Source organism: Antechinus flavipes, chromosome 3, assembly GCF_016432865.1.
Source record: "Antechinus flavipes isolate AdamAnt ecotype Samford, QLD, Australia chromosome 3, AdamAnt_v2, whole genome shotgun sequence".
In the NCBI taxonomy this organism is placed as follows: domain Eukaryota; kingdom Metazoa; phylum Chordata; class Mammalia; order Dasyuromorphia; family Dasyuridae; genus Antechinus; species Antechinus flavipes.
The window spans coordinates 323,579,502-323,603,869 of NC_067400.1; the positions used below are offsets into that span (position 1 = coordinate 323,579,502).

Here is a 24,368-nt window from a genome sequence, read left to right on the forward strand (position 1 = left end):
TTTTTCAAAATTTTGAGTTGCAAATTCTCTCCCTTCCTTTTGCCCTTCATCTACTCCTTTAGAAGATGAGAAATATGTGAAGTCAAACAAAATATGTTTCCATATTAGCTATGTTGTAAAAGCTCTAAGAAAAATACATTAAAAAAACCATATGCTTCAATCTGCATTCAGAGTTCAACAGTTTTCTGAGGGTGGATAGCATTTTTCATTATGAGTTCTTTGGAATTGTTTTGGATCATTGTCTTGATCATCATACAATATTACTCCTACAGTTTGCAGTGTTCTGGTCCCTCTCACTTTACTTTGTATCAGATCATGTAAGTCTTCCCAGATTTTTCAATCAGGATATATTATATGGAAGTGGTTTATACCATATATGTATATACCATACCATATATGTATAAACTGTACATATAGAAACATTGCATTATTCTCTGTATACACGTGTGTATTTTTCACTAGTAATTTCCCAAATTTTTGGTAAGAAAAATTTTATATGGGTTAACATATTTTATATCAATTGAATGTACTTGTCCTGTTATCTTCTCCTTTCTCAGTGTCTTTTCCTTAATCACATTTTGTTTCTTCTACCTGGAGTAGAAGCTGCCTCCAGTAGTTTATAGATTTCAGTAATGAATATATTAAGAAATTCAGTAAAGCTAAGGGCATATCAACATAGGGCAATTTGATAGAACTATAGCCCAAGGAGTCTTTAGTGAAAATGTATTCCACATCTTACCTCATTTGAATAGTGTCTTAGTGTCTTATTGTTTTGTGTAGGAAGTATCACTGTGAGGATATATCAATCAGTACAGTTTAGCAGTGTACTTTTTTACCTCATTATGGTGAAGACAACATGACACAGTGGACAGGATACTGGGCTGGAACTTAGACCTGGGTTCAGATGCTGCCTCTCTGACTCTGTTTCCTCATTTATAAAATGGGGCCCGTAATAGCTATGGTGAATAGTTACCTCATAGAGTGGTTGCTATTTTTAATGTATACTGATGAAACTGAATGCTTTAGTTTTACTTTTCAAAATTTAAGTTTTCTTTTCCAGGACAAAATTTCTTAATTATTATTATTATTATTATTTTTTGCTTCTTGGAAAGTGTTAACAATTCTAAAAATTATTTTAAAGAAACTATGACTTAAATATTCCTTTATTATTGATAACTGTCCAGAATAATTATGAAATATTTAATGAAGATAAAAAAGCTTGAAACATAGGAAATTAAATTGTGACATCCTCATTTTATGAGACCTACCTAGAGTTGAGGGATGATTTAGTCATTGAAAGGACTTTGCCTCAGATAAACTGAGGCCTGGGAAAGATCTTAAAATGGAGAAGTCAAGATCACCCACTGTATCCTGGGCCATTGCCAGTCATATTGACTTATGTTTTGCTACTGAACTTCATTGACTAGAGGAGGCAGATGACTTTGCACAACTCTCTTGCTTCAGTTTACTTAATGTGCAAGTCAAGACATCAACCTCCCAATGTCATTTGTCCTAGAATGAAGGGTAAACAGCAAAAACAATCTCACAGGGTTGTTGTGAAGTCTAGGTGAAATAATGTATATAAAGTGTGTTTGAGACTTTTAAATACTTTTAAACATCATTATTCACCTTTGTTTTGCTCATAATACTTGAGTGCTTTGCACATTGTCTGTGCTCAGAAAATATTTTATTGTTTGAAGAATCTAGTATAGTTTTGAAGGTTATATAGAGTGTTTATTCCCAATATGAAGCAGCTAAGTTGTATTGTAGAAACCTAAACCTAAAATATGGCTTTCTACAGTTTTCTAAATCTTCAAAGATTTATCTTTCTGTTTTATGCTTTCCTTTTTCATGATCATAGACTTTATAGTTGGGCCCAGAACCCTATTTTGCCCAGAATCAGGTCACCACAACACCATTTCCTAACTATTTCAGATACATTCTCCCTCCCATCCCAATTCTAGCTCATAGATATTTAGATAGATGTAGATGGACATAAACACACACACGTACATTATTTATCTATCTGTCTGTCTATCTAATTTTCATTTCATTAGAATGTAAATTTCTTGAGGGCAAGGACTGGCTTGCTTGTTTGTATTTGTCTCTCCAGTGCTTAAGCACGTACCTGGCATATAAGTGCTTAATCAATATTTTTTCTTTTCAGTCCAGTGCAAAGATAAGAATGGAGTTTCTGCCTTTGTCTTGACAATTGAAAAGGCAATCTTTTTATGGGCAAATTAAATTTTTTGATCTGTTTGTGTTCTTATGGGTACCTTTGATTGTTTAAAAGAATTTAGCTTAAGAGGTTTAGCTGTTTAAAAGTTATCAAACCACAAAGCTGCAAATTTTGTGGTTTTCTGGAAGTATGATGTCTCTCCTAGGATAATTTTACAGGTAGAATCAAGGAAGTCACTAAACTTCAAGGGACTTTCAAAGATTACCTAGTCTAGCTATATTACCTCATTTTCCAGATGTAGAAAGTATACCAAGATGAGAAGAGATTTGCTTGAGATCTCACTTCTGAGTTAATTATATAATTAAAGAATGTTACCAGTTGGATGGTACCTTTTTGATAAACCTGTTTCTATTTTCTTATTGGACACATGAGCAAACTGAAGTGGAGACAATAAGTGACTAGTGTCAGGTGACATACATAAATAGTATTAAAAGCAAGACTAGAACATAATTTCAGCTCAGCATTGAGTCTTCCCTTTCTGTTCATTCTTTCCACCATACCATGCTACTTCTACACATCTTTTGTCCATACATCCTGGATCTGTCTCTGAAAAGCATTCAAGAATATCATAGGCCTAGTTCACTGCATCCTGATATATTCTTCTTCTGCCACTTTCATTTTGTGCTCTAGGCAAAATAAGAAATGGGATAAGGACTGATAGTGAAAAAAGCTAAGTGATCATTATGTTTGACTTGTGGGTAAAAAAACAGATGAAAGGTGGATCCAGATTTTGAAGTAGGTGAAATTTGTTTTGGAAGGTTTCCTACTTCCTTTTTGTGGGACAGCTCTCTGATTTAAAGTGGATAGAATACCAGGTCTGAAGTTGGAAAGACTCTTCTTCCTGAGTTCAAATCTGATCTGACACCAGCTCTAGTAACTTTGCCAAGAAAATACCAAATGGAGTCACAAAGAATTGGACACCACTAAGCCACCACAAAAACTTTTTTTTGTACTGTCATACAATGGAGTTTTGATTATATAGATCCTGGGGAAACTGAAATTTTGCATTTTGTTAAATATTTCCTTCATGTAAAAAATTTAACATTCATTTAAAAATTTTTTTGAATTCCAAATTTTCTCACTTCCTCCATTCCTCTTCTACCCAATTGAGAAGGCAATCAATATACTGATTATACATATGTAGTCATGCAAAACATTTCTGTATTAGCCATGTTGCAAAAGAAAACATATACCAAAATAAAGTTTAAAAAATATACTTTCAAAAGCACTAAGAGTTCATCAGTTTGCTCATAGGTCCTTTAGAATTGTCTTAGATCATTGTCTAGATCAGAGTATCTTAGTCTAAGTCACAGTTGATCATTGTTATACTATTGCTTTTAGTGTGTAGTGTTCTCCTGGTCCTGCTCACTTTACGTTGCATCAGTTCATGTAAATAAGGTGACTTTTTGAATAAATGAATAAAGCCTTCATTAAGCGCTTACTATATGAAAGCACTGTGTTTGAGAATTTAAGATTTGGTAGGTAAAATATAGATTCAGGAGCATTCAGAGAAATCAGAATCCAAACATAATTTAAAAAAAAATTAATATTGAAGTATGCACGGGATGGATATATGTACATCCTAATTGTCTGATGAACTGCCCCGAATCGAGCAGAATTGTCGTGGGTCCCTTAGGAGACTGGACACTAAACTAGGTGAAAGACTGCATAGCCTTTCTGGACTCCACCAGCAGTTACTCAGGAACAACAACTCCCAGTAGCCTCTTTTTTCCTTGGCAGACGGTGGCCAATCGGGTTTGAGGGGCTCGGTTTGGCCCGGGAGAGGCGGCGGCTCCCGCTCGGTGCAGGCCGCGGGCCGCTGCTTGCTGTTGACGCCGCCTCCTCTGCGCTCTTCCCCCCCTTCTTCTCTAGGGTTGCGGCCACGCGCAGCAGCGGCGGCGGCGGTTGTTCCGCTTCCCCTCAGGCCCCAGCGGTCGCCATTGCCCAGGGCTGCCTCCCCTGCCCTCCCTGCACTGGGGCGCTCGGGGCAGCCGCACGGCCTAGTAGTGAGGGCGGCCGCAGCAGCGCCCCGGGGGAGGGGGCCTCGAGAAGCCGAGGTCGGCTCCCGGTCCCGCTGCCCTGTCCTCTCTTGCCGCGCCCGCCCTGGGCGGCTCCGGAGACAGCCAGACAGCCAGTCAGCCAGGCGCGGAGCGCGGGGCTTGCGTCCCGGCAGTCGCAGGAGGTAGACGCTGACCCAGGCGCCTCGCAGGGGCGGGGACGCATCGCTCTCTGGCCGCGGTAAGTGAGGCCGGACCGTCCTGGGCGCTCCCTCTCTCGTCCGACAGGAGATCCGGACTCGGCCGCCGCCACCTGTGTCCCGGGGCGGTGGCTGCTTATTGTTTGCTTCCCTAGGGCTGGCTTCTTCCCCTTTGGTACCCTATGGGGGAGGGAGGGCTGAGAGACTGGGGGGGGGGCGGGAAGAAAGAGCCTTACCCCTGCCCATGCACTGCTCCAAGGCTCTGTCTGTCTCCCCCTTTCCACGCACACGCCCTTTTCTTTCCTCGTGGCCCCCTTTGGGGTCCGTCCAGTTTTTCTCCTTCCAGACAGTGCTTAGCGATCCTTTCTGTCCTCCCTTTTAGGGCTTGGGACACGAGTCTCTTGAATCCCTGCCCAGCCCTTAACCCCAATCTCCTATCTCCCTGCCCACAAACCGCAGCAGCTGAAACTCCTGGTTCACAAATCCTAGGGAACCCCCCCACCCCCACCCCCGTCACTGCCCTAGAGCAACCCTTTGGGTCTCATTTCTGATCATTCCCATTTTAATCCTGTGCCAGGAGACAAGTTATTGACTTCTTTAGATAATCTTAAATTATCTAATGATTACGAACTTTCTGCAACTTAATTTTTTTTTTTTCCTTTGGGGTGGGGGTACTCTTTTCAAAATTGAAACTTTATTTTGTAAGTGGATTCATCCTTTTGCCAAAACCTTCAAGTACAGGGTGACTCGAGTGTTGATGTCTGAAAAGTTCTTAAAGTTTCCTGGTTAGGATATAGTTTGTGGTTGTCCTTTTAAGGGGGGGGGGGGAGAGGGACGGTGGTGGAGTAGGGGAGGAAAATATGCTTTTTGGACAGTACGAGATTTATTTCCTATTACTTGGTGACTCATCGATTTCTATCCAGTAATCTATACATGTTTTGCCTGATTTGCACAAGCATACAATCAGAATGATTAGGCCTAAAATTAGACCCACAAGCTGGGTTTTGGATCAAGGCTATACGCGTCACATTTTTTCCCCTGCTGGGTTTGACTCTTCCGCTCTTGTAAGTAGGCAGGATATTGAAATCTACAAGAATTTACCCTTGAGAATTTGTTTTTGTAGGCTTGTCCAGTAAAATAAGAATAATTTAAAATGAAGCCAGATGAAGATCTCTTTTGTTCGATGAACTCAGTGCACAGTAATTTTGGAGGCAAGTAAAAACTTGTCCAGCCTTGCCGGAGGTTTCTGTAGCTTTTGTCAAAGACTTAACTTTTTAGAAAAAAGGAAGCCCGAGAAAATCTCGTTTAAGAATGTAGATTTAGCAAGTAACATTTTTTTTTAATCGTTAGGAGAAACATCTACTAAGGAGAACATTCAGTTAGGGCAGTGTTTAAGTTGCCCTGCTTACAAAAGAAAACTAAGGTCTTAGGACAAATTTTTAGCCCCCCACGAAATTAGTTTTGGTTCATTCAATGTGAACCTATACATTGAACTCTAGGAGATGATCCAGATTAATTTGTATTTGTGTGGTCTTCTCACACTTACTGCTCAAGACCTACAAATGGTAGTTCTTTTCTAAGCATAACAAAAGTATTGAATTATTCATAGGCTATGTGCAGATCATGATTGACTGGTGAGCATCAATAAATAGCCAAGACCATAACTTCTTTTTGTGATATTAGAGACTTAACACCACTACTTTTACAGAGATAGGAGTTAAATGTTTGATCATAGTGGTTCTAATAACCCCAGAGTGTTAGATGCTGGATCTATTAGAGTTATAATAGTGGAATGGACAATCCCTGTTTTTTATTCAGGAAATTGCACACCCAGTATTATAGCCAGCTGGGAGGGACCTCAAAGGTCATATAGGTCAGTGGCTATAGTCTGTTGTACAGATGAGCAAGTAGAGGCCCAAAGAAATGTATGTATGGTAACTTACTTGTCCTAGGTTTTCTGACTTAGATGACTGGTGGTGATTTTTGTACTGTGGAATGCTGTCTTCTTGCTTCTAGATATTTTTTCTGGTTATGACCTAGAATCCTGTGGCCAGACAACTAACTACTTCATGCTATTTCTGTGGTTTGGAAATTATTTTTTCTCGATCATAATGATATTTGTAATGTTTGCATGGTCAGGAGGTCATTTCCTTGTAAGTACTTTGCCTGCTGTTAGGAGAAGCTGCCATCACATCAGGTGAATGGTGATGTTCCATGACTAGAGGAGCCAAGTTACTTCATTGACAGGGTTGATAAGAGTAGCATATGTTTGTTTCTGTGCTTCATGCTACCCCTTCCCCTTTCCCTTTCTCTTTCATCCATAACTCAAAAGACCAAAAACCAAAGCTGTTTTAGAGCTTGGAAGGGACTTCAGATATAATTTAGTGTAAACCCCTCATTTAATGTTTGATTGTTTCCATAGCAACCATCACATACCCTTGATTAAGTTCAAAATGCTTTCTGACAGCATTGGAGTTAACAAAATTAATTTTCCTTGAATATGTCTCTAATAATAAGCTTTTACAACAGATGCAAAAACATGGACATTTTTGGGAGGTAATTTTAGGAGTTAGAGTGAAAATAGAATATTCCTGTAATGTTTAAAATGTAAATTTTATGCTGCTGATGGTGCTTGCATTCTTGTAATCCTTGTTATTGGGGAGGCTGAGGTTAGTGGATCACTTGAACTTAGAATTCCTGTTTTAGCTTGGCTAAAACTGCTAGAATATCCTAAGTGTGGCACCAATATGGTGAGCCACCCAGGAGTGGGCACTACCACACTGCCTAAGATGATGTAAACATTTCTGGATTGGAAATAGAGCAAGTCAGAAAGATCTCTGGTTCATTAGTAGGAGGATTGAGCCAGTGAAGCAGCATTTCTGGGTAGGCTTGGGAGGTTATATCTCTTCCCCTCCTTCTCTGCTCCTCAGAAAGTTTAAGAGAGATATAAATATAATCTCTGAAATAAAGATATATCGAATCATCCAGAAGTAAACAGCACTATGTTAAATTTTTAAACTTTCTTATTTGGTAAAGCTTCAGTGCTCTTTTAAAATTTTAATTTAACTAAATTTAACTTTTTTCAGTTAACAAGTATTCTTTTTTCCTCCTCTCCTTCCTTCCTGACTCCTCTTCCCTCGATTTAGTGCTTTTACATCAACACATCAGTTTTTCATGTTTTCATGAGAAGGAAAGATTTTGTTGAAATTGCATGTTTTATTTCAGTAGAGCACATCAAAATGTATTTTTATGATAACTTTCTAATTTGTATAGTTTTGTTTTTTATTATGAGTTTATACAGGATCTGCAGATTTACAAATAAAAAGTCGTCTTGTTGTATTGTGGGGAACAACACCTAGGCAGATAACCTCAGTACAAGAATGTATTACAGTTATTTTCATTATTTTTGAAAGCATTTTATAGTTCTTTAATTATTGAAATATTTTAAAAACATTTGACATAGTTTGTGGTGGGAAATTGTTCCTAAATATCATGTTAAATATTGAAATGCAAAACAAAAAATGAAAACAGAAAGCTTTGTATTGGGTTTCAAGTAGTCTTATCTGAGTTAGAAAGTTGTTTTGGTTTTTCTTTGGTCCCTGGATCTCTCATTGGAAGATTCTGCTTTAAGCATAGATTTGTACTAGCTGAAGCAGCAAGGAAGGCCAAGAAAGATAAGAGGCCCAGGTCAGGACCAGCCCAGGACCCGGAACCATTAGACCTGCAGCTACCCTTGTGAAGAAAAGGCTAACCATTCCACTAACTGCCTACCAATGGTTATACAACCTAATGTAGTTGAGGCAGCAAGGCACCTCGAGGGATAGTCAGGAGGCAGATGGGCCAGGCAAGTCACAGCTTCCACAACATTTCCACTCCACCACTTCTGCTCGGATCATGATGGAGATGGCCTGGGCCCCAGATCCTTCATTTAATGGAGCTTTCACTGTGAATAAGGGGCCCAATTTCTTGATTACGTTTAATATCACCTGATGATCGGTTTCCATTTAAGGGAAGTTGTACTCTCTAGATAATGGGACTTGCTTTCAGCCAGCTTCTGAAGTCTTCATTCAGGGGAAGCAACTCCAATGGAGATGGGACCAAAAAACTACCTCTATGGCTGCTGCAGTCTTACCTCCTCAGCAAACACAGCTACTGAAGACCAGAAAAATAAAATTATTGCCATCAAAGATTTTGGCATTGTCAAGTGATTTGGCATTAGAAGTAAATATGATTTTATCAGTGGAAATGGCATTAAATAAAGATGCTTTACCTTTAGCTTTGCTGGTGCATTGTAGGACCATTGAATCTTTCCACCTGACTTGCAGCTGAAGCATGCTATATGTGTTATCCCTTCCCTTGGAATATTGAGCTTCTTAAGGATAGAGATTGTTTTACTTTTTGGTTTATATCTTTACCTCTAAGCTCAATGCTTTGCAGCTGTGCAACAGAGAATGGCTAGAACCTGGGCCTGAAACAAAGTTCAGATTTAACCTCCAGTACTTCTTAAAAGTGTGAACCTGGACAATTCACTTAATCTCTGACACAGTTTTCTCAACTTTAGATGGAGGCTAGTAATAGCATTGACTTTCTTGAGGATCAAATGCAATAATTAAGCACTTAGCACAGGGCCAGGTTGGTCAGTAGGTGCTTAATGAATGTTTATTTTCTTCTCTTCCCTTTGTAAGTATTTAATGCTTTTTTAATCATTCACTAAATCATTATATGCCCTGTTAACCAAGAAGTTGGGTGTTTTTTTTTTTTTTTTAATTTCACTAACTTTTGAAACTATTATTAGGAGAAGAAAAATTCCATTCTAATGGCGTGCTGAAAATTCAGCATTTTTGGAGGACTTTTGATTTGCACTATGGGCAGAATGGCTGTAGGTTAGACTTCATCTTTGTAAATTCATTCTGTGTTATTAGTGTTCTCCTTTCTTCTTGTTTGTCTTTTTTCTCCTGCTCTCAGGTGATCCCTCTGTTGTTTGTTTATTTATCCCATCAAATCTGAATTCCTGTGCGGCTACTTGCCTTGCTTTACCTCTTCAGTCTTACCTTTCAGTGCTACTCAATCCTTTCTAATTATCCTATTTCCTTATTGTCCCTCACTGAACGTATGGTCTCCTTACTGCAATGCCATTCCAGCTTTGAGAAGAAGTGGTGTGGTGGTCTTAGAGTCCTGGGATATTGTGTGACCTTCGGCAGATAACCTCACATCTTAGTTCTTTTTAAAACGAAGATAATGATACTTGTACTACCAGTTTCATGGGGTGGCTGTAAGAAAACTCAGACTGTACAACTCTGGACTAGATGGAAGACTGGCATAGTGAAGTGTCTTAGGTGCAGATCTCATCTCTACCCCTGCAGGTCATTTAGCATCATATGAAAAATGGAGAATTTGATTAAGGTGCCCCCTTTTTAACTCTAAAATTCTGTTAATTATGGTATAAATAGCTCAGTATTTAAAATCGGTGCTCTTATTGTTTGACCTTGGGCAAACACTTTACCTTGCTTGGGCCTCGTTTTGCTTTTCTGTCACGTGGGGGTAGTGGTATCAGACTATGAATGATTGTTTAGTCCTATTCCATCTCTAGAGCCTATAATCCACAGCCTCTCCTGTAGTATATCTGTGTCAGTAAGTATTGGTGGGTTTATTGCTAGTGGGGACAAGGAATAAGATGTTTAAAATATTCAGGTCCCTGATAATATTGTTAAGGAAGAATGGCAGTTTTTCCTTCCATTTTACCTAAGGTGGCAGTTCCATGTGCTTTAGCTCTTTTTATAGTGGTGAATGTATTAGGGATTATGGTAATGAAAATGTCAATTTTTGGCTTTGGTTTTTAATTTTCTGAATATTTTTGAAGTAGGTTTCAGGGTTCACTATTGGTTCATTTTGGTTAAGGATTGATGTAAGTGAATGTTTATTACTTGAATTTAATCTTATAAAGTTTTGGAATTGACTCCAAATAAAGCAGTTAATAGACAGCTTTATTATTCCATTTGGTGTCTTAATACTTGCTTTCCAGAAGGAATAGAACTCTCCCTTATTCTAAAGAAAACCTTTATTTGATCTTTTTGCTAGCACTTAGAAATCTAACACATACATAGTGATTTAAGGTTTGTAAAATCTTTTACAACTGTCTTCTTCTTTTATCCTCACAACTACCCTGTGATGTGGGTCCTTTTATTGATGAGAAAACTGAGGCAGACAGGTTACATGACTTTGTCAGGGTCACACAACTATTAAGTTTTGAGGCTGATTTGAGTCTTTCTGATTCCAGGTTTAGTGCTCAGTCTACTCTCTTTGCCTACCTAAAAATATCAAATTAGGATGTAAAATCTTGTCCATGTTTCCATCATACAGCCTGGTACCTTGTAATCATTCAGTGAGAATTGATTAAATACATAACAGTTTCCAAATACTGGAGATATAAAGAAAAAGCAAAGATTTCCTGTCCTCCAGGGGCTTACATTCTAATGGGTATTATTATATATAAATGCTTCTTGAATTGAATTTCTTCACATACCTAGAGAATGTTCCCTTCCATTAATACCTCTATTTCCTCTTTTCCCCATGCCTATTCCTTTTACTTCATTAAAACTGCTCTTTCAACTGATACTTCATATTACTCTCAAAAAAACCCAGTGTCTTTTTTAACGAATCATCTTCTCTGTAACTGTTTTATGCTTTTGCTCATCTACTACATCTTCAAATTCTGCTCTGTTTTGGTTTCTTTGTCATTGCATTATTACCCAATTGATGTCCTTTTTCTGGCATTTATACTAACTTCCCACTATAACTGGGAATCATCTTTCTTTAAAATTTTTATGTTTTTTTTTTTAAATTCATTTTTGGGGTTACATTTTTAGTTCTGAACTTAGTCTCTCCTTCCCCTCTCCCCTCTCTGAACTAGAGCAGCTCACCATTTGTCACGAATGGTGGGGGTGTATGTGTGTGTGTGTATATAAAACAATATGAAGTATATCTCCGTTGATCAGTTCTTTTTCTGGAGGTGAGATATATTCTTCCTTCATAAGTCCCTTGTAGTTATTTTGAGTATTTATGCTACTCAGAATAATTTAGCCATTCATATTGTTCAAACAGTATTGCTATTACTATAGAGAATATTATCATGGATCTGCTCATTTTTCATTATTTCTTGCAAGTCTTTCCATATTTTTCTGTATCAACTAAGTTCATTTCTTTTTTTAAATAGCTTTTTATTTTTCTAAATGCATGCAAATATAGTTTTCAAAATTCACCTCTGCAAAACCTTGTGTTCCAAATTTTTCTCCCTTCCCTTTTACTCTTCTTCCATAGCCAGCAAACAATCTAATATAGGTTAAATGTATAATTCTAAACATTTCCCTCTTCATCATGCTGCACAAGAAAAATCAGATCAAAAGGTGAAAGAGAAAAAAACCAAGCAAAGAACAAAAACAAAAAAAGTGAAAATACTGTGATGATCTATACTCAGTCCTTATAGTCCTCTGTCTGGATTCAGATGGCTCTCTCTATCCCAAGTTGATTGGAATTGCCCTGAATCACCTCATTGTTGAAGAGAGTCACATACATCACATTATTTTGTTATTGTGAACATTGATCTCCTGGTTCTGCTCATTTCACTCAGCATCAGTTCATATAAGTGTCTCCAGATCTTTCTGAAATCATGCTACTGATCATTTCTTATAGAACAATAATATTCCATAACATTCATAGACCACAATTTATTCAGTCATTCATTCTCCAACTGATGGACATCTCCTCACTTTCCAGTTTCTTGCCACTACAAGGAGGGCTGCCACAAACATTTTTGCACATGTGGGTCCCTTTCTCTCCTTTAAGATCTTTTTGGGATATAAGCCCAGTAGATATAAACCCACTGCTGGGTCAAAGGGTATGCACAGTTTGAGAGCCCTTTGGGCGTGGTCCAAATTTAAGCTCATCATTTCTAACAGCATGATAGTATTCCATTACAATCATCACATTTTGTTTAGCCATTCTCCAGTTGATGAGCATCCCTTCAATTTCCACTTCTTTGTCACAAGTTGAACTGTTGTAATTATTTTAGAACATATAGACTATTTTTCTTTTTCCCTGATCACCTTGCGAAATAGACCTAATGGTTGTATTGCTGGGCCAAAGAACCCCACCTAAAAGGTGATCACGTCTTCCCTGACATCTCAGGAAGGGAGATGAAAACACCAAAGGAAATAGGAAATCAAATCAGATTAGTGGATTTCTGAAGGGGTACACATAAATCCATCAATATGGGCCAGAACTTTGTAACAGATATACATGGTATACATAAATCCATCAATATGGGAGGCATTATACATAATTTACATAAGCACATAGCAATATAACACAATTTTATCACTCTTTGGGAATAATTCTCAATTGCTCTCCAAAATGTTTAAGTTAATTCATAGTTAGACCAACAGTGTATTATTGTTGTGATTTTTCAACATCCCCTTTGTATTGTCATTTTCTCCTTCTGTCATTTTAATAGTCCCTGATTTTCCAAACAGCTTGTATTGAATGGTTCTTTTTGATAATGTTGAGTGATATTAGGATTGTAAAAAGTCTAGTCTTTCTCTTATAGTCATTTCTCTTTTCATATTATTCTATTTAATTGATTTACTTTTCTGCTTATTATCTAAAAGCTAATTACTACTATAGGCACTTAGTAGCTTTGTTACTGGGCCAGTCACTTAATTGTAAAAGTGGGATAATAATAGCATCTTTTTTACAGGGTTGTTTTGAGGATCAGATGAAATAGTATTTGTAAAAAAAGGAAAAAAAAATGATTTCCCAGCCTGGCACATAGTAGGCATTATGTAAATAATTTTTTTTTTTTCCTTCAGTTCCCTCTCTCCCACTTCATCTTTGAAAAGTTCTTGACAGTCTTGACTGTTTTTTTAAAAGCATTGTTTTTATCTGATTTTTATACAAAAAATTCCATTGGCATTGTGTCTTATCCATATATGAATTTGAAGTATATTGACATATTCATTTATGTTAGCTTGTTTTAAACATGAACAGATGATATCTCTCCAATTATTTTGTTCTTCTTTTATTTTAATCAAAATCACAGTTATCTTTCTGCAGCTAAGTTTTTATCCAAATACTTGACAGTTTTTGTTAGCATAAATGCCTTTTCTCTTTGTCAGGTATTCTTGGTTTTTTTAAGTGGCATAAAAAAAAATGTAGATGATTTTTTTATCTATCTACCTCTTTTGATGATTATTATCAAATTTTTCATCTTAGATTTTTTTTTATAGAGAATCATTATCTTTAGATTGAACTATTTTGAGATTAAGATTGAGCCTCTTCATTACTAAATAATGATTCTAAAATTTAAGTAGAACTGGTAAAAGTGAACAATATTATTTTCTGTCCACTTTTAATGGAACTATATTTAATGCACTCCAGATTGCAAGTTTTATTAGCTGTTTCAAATAAATGCTTTTAATCAAATTATTGGAAAAAATTCTATTCTTAGATTTTTCTAAAATGTTTTTGTTAAGGGTCACTTCTGCATCTTTATCATTTCTGTGACTTTTCTTGTTTATATGTTTTCTTGTATTTTTCTTTATATTGATCCAAGTGTGGACAATTATCCAAGACTGTCCTTGACCACTCTTCTTGGGAGTTTAACCACTATTCAATCTAATGATAGGATAACATTTGCAGAAAATCCTAGAGTGCTTCTATGTGGGGAAAAAGATGAAAAGTTTGATTAGGTTACAGTACTTTTTTTCAGTGACCTTTTGGAAGTCCTTTAAAGTATACAGTTGTATTATAAAACTTGCCTTTTCTTTTTCTTTCTTAATTTCCTTTTTTTTTTTTTTTTTTTTTTTTGTTTTTTCTTTTCTTTTTTTGGCTGAGGCAATTGGGGTTGTGACTTGCCCAGGGTCACACAGCTAGGAAGTGTTAAGTGTCCGAGGTCAAATTTAACTCAGGTCCTCCTGACTTCAGGATTGGTGCTCTATCCTCTATACCAACTTGCTGTCCCCTGCTTTTTCATTTTTACTGTGTTTTGGAGATGAGAGGACCAGGTAAAGAGAGGGGATGAGTTCAGTTTTCTTCCAAGTTTTGGAGCAAAAATTCTCTTGGGGAATTGATTGATTGTACTGTTGCCTCTTTTCTATTGCCGGAGTGAAGACAGTAGGACAGTAGGGAGTAGGACAACTTGAGACATATCTGCTTACAAAGACTTCGAAGAAATTTGGAAAGTCATTTTTGAACAGATACAGAGTGAGGTCAGCAGAAACAAGAGGACAGTATGTATAATTACTACAATAACTGTAAAAGAGAAAAACACTTAAGGACATCAGAATTCAGGTCAATGTAATGATGACCAGTGTTGACTTTTGTGGACTGATAATGAAATACTTTATAGGTAATATGGCTCAGTAGATAGGACACTGGATTTGGAATAGGAGGCCTTGAGTTCAAATTTTTTTTTAAATTATAAATAATAGCTTTTTATTTTCAAATTATATGCAAAGATAGTTTTCAACATTCACCCTTATAAAATAAAACCTTGTTCCAAATTTTCTCCCTCCTTTCTCCCAGTCCCCAAGTAATCTAATACATGTTAAACATATGCAATTCTTCTGTATGTATTTCCACCTTTATCACTGCACAAGAAAAATCAGATCAGAAAGGAAAAAAATGGGGGAAAAAAAGCAAGCAAAGAACAAAAAAGGTGAAAATACTGTGTTGTGATCCACATTCAAACCCCACAATCTTCTCGCTGGGTGCAGATGGCTCTCTCTATCATAAGTCTGTTGGAATTGGCCTGAATCATCTCATTGTTGAAAAGAGCCATGACCATCAGAATTGATCTTAGTATAATCTTGTTGTTGCTGTGTGTACAATGATCTCCTGATTCTGTTTATTTCACTTAGCATCAATAAATCTCTCCAGGACTCTTTGAAATCATCCTGCTGATTGTTTCTTACAGAATAATAATATTCTGTAACATTCATATACCATAATTTATTCAGCCATTCCCCAACTGATGAGCATCTTTGAGTTCAAATCTTGATTCTTTCATTTACTAACTGTGAAACTTGGACGAGTCATATTATCTTTGTAGGTTTCAGTTTCCCCGTCTGTAAAAGGGGACTTTGGACTAGATGACTTTGAAAAATTTAAAGTTTTTACTCTTTCTTTCCTGGAGAGCTATCACATATCTCATAAATAGTAGTTTTTAGAGTTAGAAAAAAAGAAAGAAAAGAAAAAATGAACATTATCGAACAATATGTTGAAAAATTCTGAAAATTTAGAGCAATTGTAGACCTACCTCTGCAAAGGGGTGGGATGGAAGTATCTTCTTATAACTCTTCTTTCAAACTCTGCATTATACTTTATAATTTTACAATATTTTTTGTGACTTTTAAAATTTATGTTGTTTTAATTAATTGTGGATTTTTTTTTGGCTCTGTTTCTGCTCTGCATCAGTTTGTGTAGATATTTCCATGCTTCCCTGTATCCATCATATTTGTCACTTCTAACAGAATTAATTCTTGTGCCACAATTTGTTTAGCCTTTTGTCATTCAGTGGGCATCAGTTTTGTTCTCACAAAAAGAGCTGCTATAAATATTTTGGTATATGTGAGAACTGTTTTCTTATCAATGAATGACTTCTTTGGGGTTATAAAATAAAGTCCCTTGAGAGTATGAAAGCCTAGTAATGGAGTCCCTTTGAGTTAAAGACTATGTACATTTCAGACTAGATCTCTAGTTTCTTAAATTCTGGGTCATGACTGAATTTGGGGATCATGAAATTATGATTTAATATCACCAAATGTTTGATTTTTATACCTATTTTATATGCCTATATTTTATATATTGTGTGGAAATTTCTTGGATGAAAAGGAGTCACAAGTGGAAAAAGTTTAAAAAGCCTTGGACTAAATGACTTTTAAAGTCTCTTCCAGCTCTGAATTGCTGAACCTGTAATATTCTTCCTCTTGATGGAGGTGCCAAATGAAGCACACGTTGCCAGATAAAATCAAGTATTGTTGATTTGTTTGAACTTTGTTCTATTTGAAGGGTTGGTTCTATGGGGGATGTGTATGGTATTATTGGGAAGAGACAATTTTTTCCCCCCTTAATGCATTTGGACACCTTAAAATGATGAGCTTTTAAGTCCTATTTAGGCATGGAAGTGTGGAGCTAGGCTACAGACAACCAAGCCCTATGGTGGTTTAGAAAGATATGCATGTGTTTATTTACAGGTTATTTAACTCTTATCAATTCAGCTAATTAGGTTATAGTTTTCATTTGAGGTATTTTTACTTTATTATGTCTATTGATAATTCAAGTGCAATAATGACAAATTTTTTAGCATTGGGTGGGAGATTCTTAAAGATTTTGGAAACTGGGAAATTTTGTAAATATGTTTTTTTCTTTTAATGAAGTGGGAAAAAGAAAATTGTTTTCCTTCTCTTCTTCCCAGTTGGATAGGAATAAATACTGGATGGAAAAAAATTGGGCTAGGATCAAGCTGACCAACTTGAATTGAGAAGTTGAAATTTTTTTTTAAATTTTATTTTATTTAATAATAACTTTGTATTGACAGAATCCATGCCAGGATAATTTTTACACGACATTATCCCTTGCAATCACTTATGTTTCGTTTTTTCCCCTCCTTCCCTCCTCCCCCCCCCCCCCCCAAGATGGCAAGCAGTCCTATATATGTTAAATATGTTGCAGTATATCCTAGATACAATACATATTTGCAGAACCGAACAGTTCTCCCGCTGCACAGGGAGAATTGGATTCAGAAGGTAAAAATAACTCGGGAAGAAAATCAAAAATGCAAATAGTTCACATTCATTTCCCAGTATTCCTTCTTTGGGTGTAGCTGTTTCTGTCCATCATTTCTCCAATGAAACTCAGTTAAGTCTCTTTGTCAGAGAAATCCACTTCCATCAGAATACATCCTCATACAATATCGTTGTCGAAGTGTATAATGATCTCCTGGTTCTGCTCATCTCACTTAGCATCAGTCCATGTAGGTCTCTCCAAGCCTCTCTGTATTCATCCTGCTGGTCATTCCTTACAGAGCAATAATATTCCATAACATTCATATACCACAATTTATCCAGCCATTCTCCAATTGATGGGCATCCATTCATTTTCCAGTTTCTAGCCACTACAAACAGGGCTGCTACAAACATTGTGGCACATACAGGTCCCCTTCCCTTTTTTAGTATCTCTTTGGGGTATAAGCCCAATAGAAACACTGCTGGATCAAAGGGTATGCACAGTTTGATAACTTTTTGGGCATAATTCCAGATTGCTCTCCAAAATGGTTGGATTCGTTCACAACTCCACCAACAATGCATCAGTGTCCCCGTTTTCCCGCATCCCCTCCAACATTCATCATTATTTTTTCCTGTCATTTTAGCCAATCTGACAGGTGTGTAGTGATATCTCAGAGTTGTCTTAATTTGCATTTCTCTGATCAAAAGTGATTTGGAACACTCTTTCATGTGAGTGGTAATAGTTTCAATTTCTTCATCTGAAAATTGTCTGTTCATATCCTTTGACCATTTATCAATTGGAGAATGGCTTGATTTTTTTATAAATTTGAGTCAGTTCTCTATATATTTTGGAAATGAGGCCTTTATCAGAACCTTTAATTGTAAAGATGTTTTCCCAGTTTGTTACTTCCCTACTAATCTTGTTTGCATTCGTTCTGTTTGTACAAAGGCTTTTTAATTTGATATAATCAAAATTTTCTATTTTGTGATTGGTAATGGTCTCTAGTTCATCTTTGGTCACAAATTTCTTTCTCCTCCACAAGTCTGAGAGATAAACTATCCTATGTTCCTCTAATTTATTTATAATCTCGTTCTTTATGCCTAGGTCATGGACCCATTTTGATCTTATCTTGGTATGTGGTGTTAAGTGTGGGTCCTTGCCTAATTTCTGCCATGCTAATTTCCAGTTATCCCAGCAGTTTTTATCAAATAATGAAATCTTATCCCAAAATTTAGAATCTTTGGGTTTGTCAAACACTAGATTGCTATAGTTGACTATTCTGTCTTGTGAACCTAACCTTTTCCACTGATCAGAGAAGTTGAAATTTTTAATCTTTGAAACTAATTCTGTTATCTTCACTTAGATGTTGATGGTACTGATTAGTGACTTGTGATTGGTGTAATTGTGAAATAGGCACAGTTTGTCTCTGTCAGCTTCCTAATTCTGAATTCCTTTCCTGGTAAAAATTTCTGTTCTTCATTTTAATACTCATCTTTCATGAGTACTGATTTTAGCTAGATTTATCTTTGCTATGTAAATCTTTCCTTTCTATTCTGTCATGGATTGGCAGTTTAGCTGTATGCTTAAGGATAATTTTATATTTGCATGACTAATTATATTAATTATACATGTGGTAGGAATGTGACTGCTCTTCAGCTACCACATATTGTCCCCCCTCCCCCCAGGTTCTAGTCTACCAAAGACTAAATATGTGGAATCCACAATGTTGCTGTTCATTACTCACCCTTCAATTTTTTCTTACTTTGGAAAGAGTCCTCTACCCTTGGGGGTTTGGGGAAAATAGAGTCATCACTTGGAGGTGGGAGCATGCTTCCATATACACATTCATACACAATATACATCTATTTGTGTGTGTGTTGTGATCCTGAAGACAATAGAATACCACCGAAATTGGTAACTTTTGTTTTATAAGTCTTTCCTGCTAGCAGATTAATGGTTTATGGATCCCATTTGGAGAAATGGAAACTAATCAAATGAAGATTAAAATGCACATCTCTAGAAGCCTGTAGCACACTTAGTAATTGGTTGAATAAAAAGTTTAATGATTTTTTAAAAATTTAATGATGGAAAATTACATAGCAAATCAGATTAAGAACTAGATATAAAAATTGCTAATAGTGAAATTATAGAGTACTATCTAGTGCTGTGGTCTTATAAATATTACCACCATTTTAGAGTTAAGGAAACAGGCAGATAGAAGTTAAGTGACATGCCCAGGTTAACACAGCTAGTGGTGGCTGAGGCTTAATTCGAACTCAGGTGTTCTTAACTCCAAAGAAAGTACTAGCTTTAGGGAGATTAGGAAAGGCTTTCTGTAGAAGGTAATTTGAGCTAAGTCTTGAAGGAAACTAGGGATTCTTAAGAGGCAGAGGTGAGGAGAGTGTTCCAAGGCTGAATAGTAACCAGTGCTAAGGTACAGGGATGTTGTTGATAAACAAGAAAAAGGCCTTTTTTTGGTTGCACTATAGTGTATGTGTATGAAGGTGGAGTTATTTGTAATTAATCTGGAAAAGGTAGGGTGGGGTCGGGTTGTGAAGGACTTTTAAGTGCTAAACACTAACAGTTTGCATTTTTTTTCTTGAGAAGTTAGGGAACCCCTATAGTTTGTGTATGCAAGTGACATAGATATGCTTGAGAAAAATCACTTTGGCAATATGTGATGGGTGGACTCGAATGATGAGAGAGTTGAGCTTTTTAGGTAGTGCTACTGCAAAAGTCTAATTCAGTGGTAAAAGTCAGAAGGTGGTGGCTCTGTGAATGGAGACAAGGGATTGGATATGAGATAAATTTTGAAGGTAGAAAGATCAAGATTAAACATTGATTGGATATGTAAAGTGAGTGAAAGTAAAATGTTAAGGATGAAACTGGTTGCCAATCTGTTTGAGTAACAGCTTGTTTGTGTTTTTAACAGAAATAGGAATTTTGGAAGAGGAGTGGATTTGTGGGGAAAGATGACAAGTTATCTGTTGAGTTTGAGGTGTCTGTAGAATATCTGTTTCTAAACATTAAAGATTGTGATACAGGGGAGAAACAAGACTGGGTATTTATATTTGGAAGGTGATATCTCCCTGCATAGAGATGATACTTAAAACCATGGGACCTGATGACATCCCTAAAAAGAGAGTAGAGGGAAGAGTCCAGAATGGAGACTCTGAAATATACCAAAGTCACAAAATGCTTGAGGTGGCTATTGGTCCAACAAAGGAGACTCTGAAGAAAGGAAAACCAAGAAAACAGGGTGTCCTGAAAACCCAGAAAAGAGAGTGTCTGGCAGAAGTGAGTAGTCAGCAGTGTCAGATGGTATAGAGAGATCAAGCATGAGAATTAAGGAAAATTTAGTTTCTAAATTAAGAAATCATTAGTAACTTTACAGTGAGATATTTTAGATATTTTGCATTTTTTTTTCTTTTTTTCTTTTTTGGTTTTGTTTGATTCTTGAAGTCTCATTGAGTCACTTCCATTTGTTCAATTCTAATTTTAAATGGATTATTTTCTTCAGTTAGTTTTTTTTTTTTTTTTTATCATCTCCTTTTGCATTTGGCCAATTGAGATATTTTGTTCACTGCATTTTTTTTTTCCATTTCACAAATTCTGTTTTTCAACGAATTGGTTTCTTTTTCATATCTATTTTATAAGGAGTTATTTGCCTTTTCCATTTAATCAAATATATTTTTAAGGAGTTTTCTGAAGACAATTTGTTTTTCCTTTCCCATACCCTTTTGCAAAGTTCTAAAGGCCTTTTCCCAATTTTTTTTATAACTTTCTTACAATATATTTCCTTTTTGAATTCTTCCAAGAAATGGGGACCAGCTCATATCACCCTTTGGGACTTTATCTGGAGCTGATTTGCTTTTAGGATCCTTAGGGTGTGAGGTCTGTTCTTCTCTTCCTCCATAAAAGTTGTCTATGGTCAGAATTCTTTTTGCTTTTTTGCTCATTTTTTTTAAAGGTGGAAGTCTGCTCTTAAGGCAACAGGCTGAGAGCAGCTTTAATTTTCCCTGGGCCCAGTACTGTTGACTGACTAATGGTGCTGAGTAGGTGGCCATGTTGTCCAGGGTTCAGAGGCTCACTGTTTTCATTTTGTATTTGCTTTGGGTGTCTAACCTGTTGGTCCACTGGCTTTGTAACCAGGATAGAGTAGCCTAAAAGTCTCGCAGTAGATTCCCTGGTGCTCCTTTGCTGCAACACCCTGACTCTTCACCCTGTTCCTTGCTCCTGGCTCCCTGTCCCAGGCTTCCTGTGCTGTGCTTGGCAGCCTCTCCCCCTGACCGATTGAAACAGACCTTTTTTGAAGTTCTTCCACAGTATCTTCTGGAAGTTTGTTATACTCCAAATATTTGTGGGTTCTGTAATTCCATAACCAGTTCAGAGGCTTAATCTGCTATTGGTTTGGGAGGAAGTCAGATAGAGAAGTGTCTACACCATCTTGGCTCTCCCCTTCATTAGTAACTTTGGGGAAAAATGGATTAATTTGTTTCTAAGGGCTGTAAAGTGAATGAGAAAGAAGAAAGAAGCGGAGGCTATGGTGATAAAATTTTTTTTCCTAGAAAAGGTATGTTCTTAATTAGGACTTTTAACTAGTTATGACAAAGGACCAATTGAAGATTTTTCTTTTGGGATGAAAAGAAGTCTGTGTATGTTTGAAGGCAAGGACATATGATGCTGAAATGAGGATCAATGATTATCTGCTTTATTTAAAGTCAATATTCTAAAACTTTAAGAGACTTAAGCACAAGTATTAAATGTTCATTTACTTTAATCCTCGGTACACGTGAATCAGTAGTGGGACCTGACATCTAGCAAGTTTCTATGAAAGGGAGAAGACATAAATATGATAGTTTGAAGGAAACCTCCAGAAAGTTGTGGATTTTTTTTCAAAGGATAGCTGCGACCTGGGAATATTTATAGTTAAGAGGGAAAGGGGTAGATCAGGAGAGAGTTGAAAGCTAGAAAGGATGATTATAGAGGCATTCTGCTAAATAACAGGAGGAAGAGAAGGAATCAAGGGATTTTGCAAAGTGTTTGGTCTTGTTGAAGAGGAAAGTCACCCTTTTGTCACAGATTGGAGCAAAGGAGACAGCCTGGCAAATATGTCAGAGTTTTTCAATGTAAAGAAGGGCAGAAGAGGGAGCTCATAACATAGGAGTGACAATATGATGTGAGAGGAGACTAGAGAAAAAGAGGTTTTGACTGACTTCTGGTGAGTGGTGTGTGGGATAGGGAATCTATAAAGGAGTAGTAAGTAAAAGGGTTGCCTTATTGTTCTGAGGGCCCAATTGAGATTGAGGATCCATTCAGCACAGTTGTTTGAATTTTTCCAGTTCTGTTCAGCAGCAGATAAGAAGGAAGAAAAGCAGCAGGGAAGAGAGTAATCCGAGGTTGGGGTTTGGTAGGGCATGAATAATAGCACAAGAGCAAGGGATTCAAGAATAGAAGTTACCGTAAAGTTGAACTGATTAACAGGTTGAAATTAGGAAGGCAGGCTAGGGAAGCAGAGGCACTGTTGGGGGTGTATGTTGTAGGTCACAAGGAGGATGAGGATGAAATGATAAGTTATGATCAGATAAGAACTTCTGAGTTTATCATGCAGTCCTTGTGGGTGATAACAGAATAAAAAGGGTGACCATTCTTATGCAGAGTGAAGTTGGAATATGAGAGCATGTCAGGGAGTTAGATAAATCCTGAAGGAGATTAAAAGGGATTATTATCAAGAGTTTTTTTGGAGATAAGAACTGTGCAGTGGGATAAGATGAAGATTAAATTGTTCAGGTCATATATCTTTAATCTTCCTTAAAATCTTCCCCAAGATCACATATAGTTTAATAAAAAGATAAGTAGTTTGGCTCAGAAAGCAAGTGATCTTCATTTAGATCCTTGCCCTCCCTTATAGTCACAATTCTTTGTATTTTGTTCAGGTGCAAAATTTATAAATATTGTTCTGGAAATAGCTTTTTGGTGTCTATGTCTTTCAATAGCAAGGAATAGGTTATAAGATAAGCAATTTAGGTAGCTCTGGGGACTTGAAACCATGCTATTTATATGAGGCTATGTTGAAGAATCTGCAAGCAAATACATAGTAACTAGTAAATACATAGCACTAACAACAGGAGAGTAAAAAAGGGCTTTGTGTAGAAGATGAGCTAAGAAGTTGTACAGGAAGAATTGGATTCTAAGATGTGGCAATGAGAAAGGTGTACATTCTAGGCATAGAAGATGGCTAATTTGAAGATGCAAGAAAAGGAGGGGAGGGAGTACTAAATTCAGGGAACAATTTAGTAGTAGTTCAAGCTTATTTACGATGTATGGAATTTATGAAGGAGAGTAATATGCAGTAATTTTGGAACCAGATTCTGGAATAGTACAAATGCTAGCCTGAGGAGTTAATATTTTTTATCTGAGAGGCAGTAGTGAGCCTCTGAAGCTTTGGAGGTATGGGAAAATTGTAGTCAGATGTTTGTAAAATAAGACAAAAGAGTAATGTATTTTTAGAAGGAAAATATTGGTTATCTTAGTTTTGACCACTGTATGGAAGGGGAGGGACTAGGTCCAAAAGTAAGAAGAGAGTTTAATAAGATCATGGAGATACCACTGAGGAGACTAATATAATAGTGTAGGCAAGAAGAAATGAGGGCCTTTGCAATTTCAGGTTCTTTGAAAAACAATATAAACATACAACGGTTGAGTATGAAAGGCAATTGTCTAAAAAGAGTTCTGACAAAGTGAGGTGAAATTGGACTACTGGGATTTTTAGCAGAGACATGATCTCTGCTCATTGGAATTCATCCCCTCTTTCACATTTTTGGCATGGAATCCCTGTGGAGTATCTGCTTTTAAATGTGTTAAGTCTTAATATTTGATGACTATCAAAATAAGACAGTAAAATCATTTGATAGTTTTTTGAGCAGTGCCAATAAAAAATGGAAAGTCACAATAATAAAAGACTAGTTGGCTAATTTTTCTTAACTTTTTTTTGTTACTCTGAAATTTGACAGATAGCAACAAACAACATTTCCAGTTACAAAGATAGAAAAGGATTGCATGTGAAAGTATGCATTTTATTGAATCAATTACATACAGTTTGGCTTTTCTTTTTAAAAGTATATAACAATGTGCTTAATTTTGTCTCCTTCT

At 36.6% G+C, this 24,368-nt stretch overlaps 1 protein-coding gene across 4 annotated transcripts in view; it reads left to right on the forward strand.

The window, feature by feature from the left end:
• The window catches only part of PAK2 (p21 (RAC1) activated kinase 2), a 129,426-nt gene that overhangs the window by 5,063 nt on the left and 99,995 nt on the right, over nt 1-24,368 (forward strand). The window contains exon 1 of one of the 4 annotated variants that reach the window (XM_051985544.1): nt 4,172-4,477. The exons of 1 other annotated variant lie outside the window; for it this stretch is intronic. The gene's annotated coding sequence lies outside the window, so the exon portion shown is untranslated. Of the gene's footprint in view, nt 1-4,171; nt 4,478-24,368 lie in introns of those variants that run through there. 2 more of the 4 variants (XM_051985545.1, XM_051985541.1) reach the window with 2 other exon arrangements.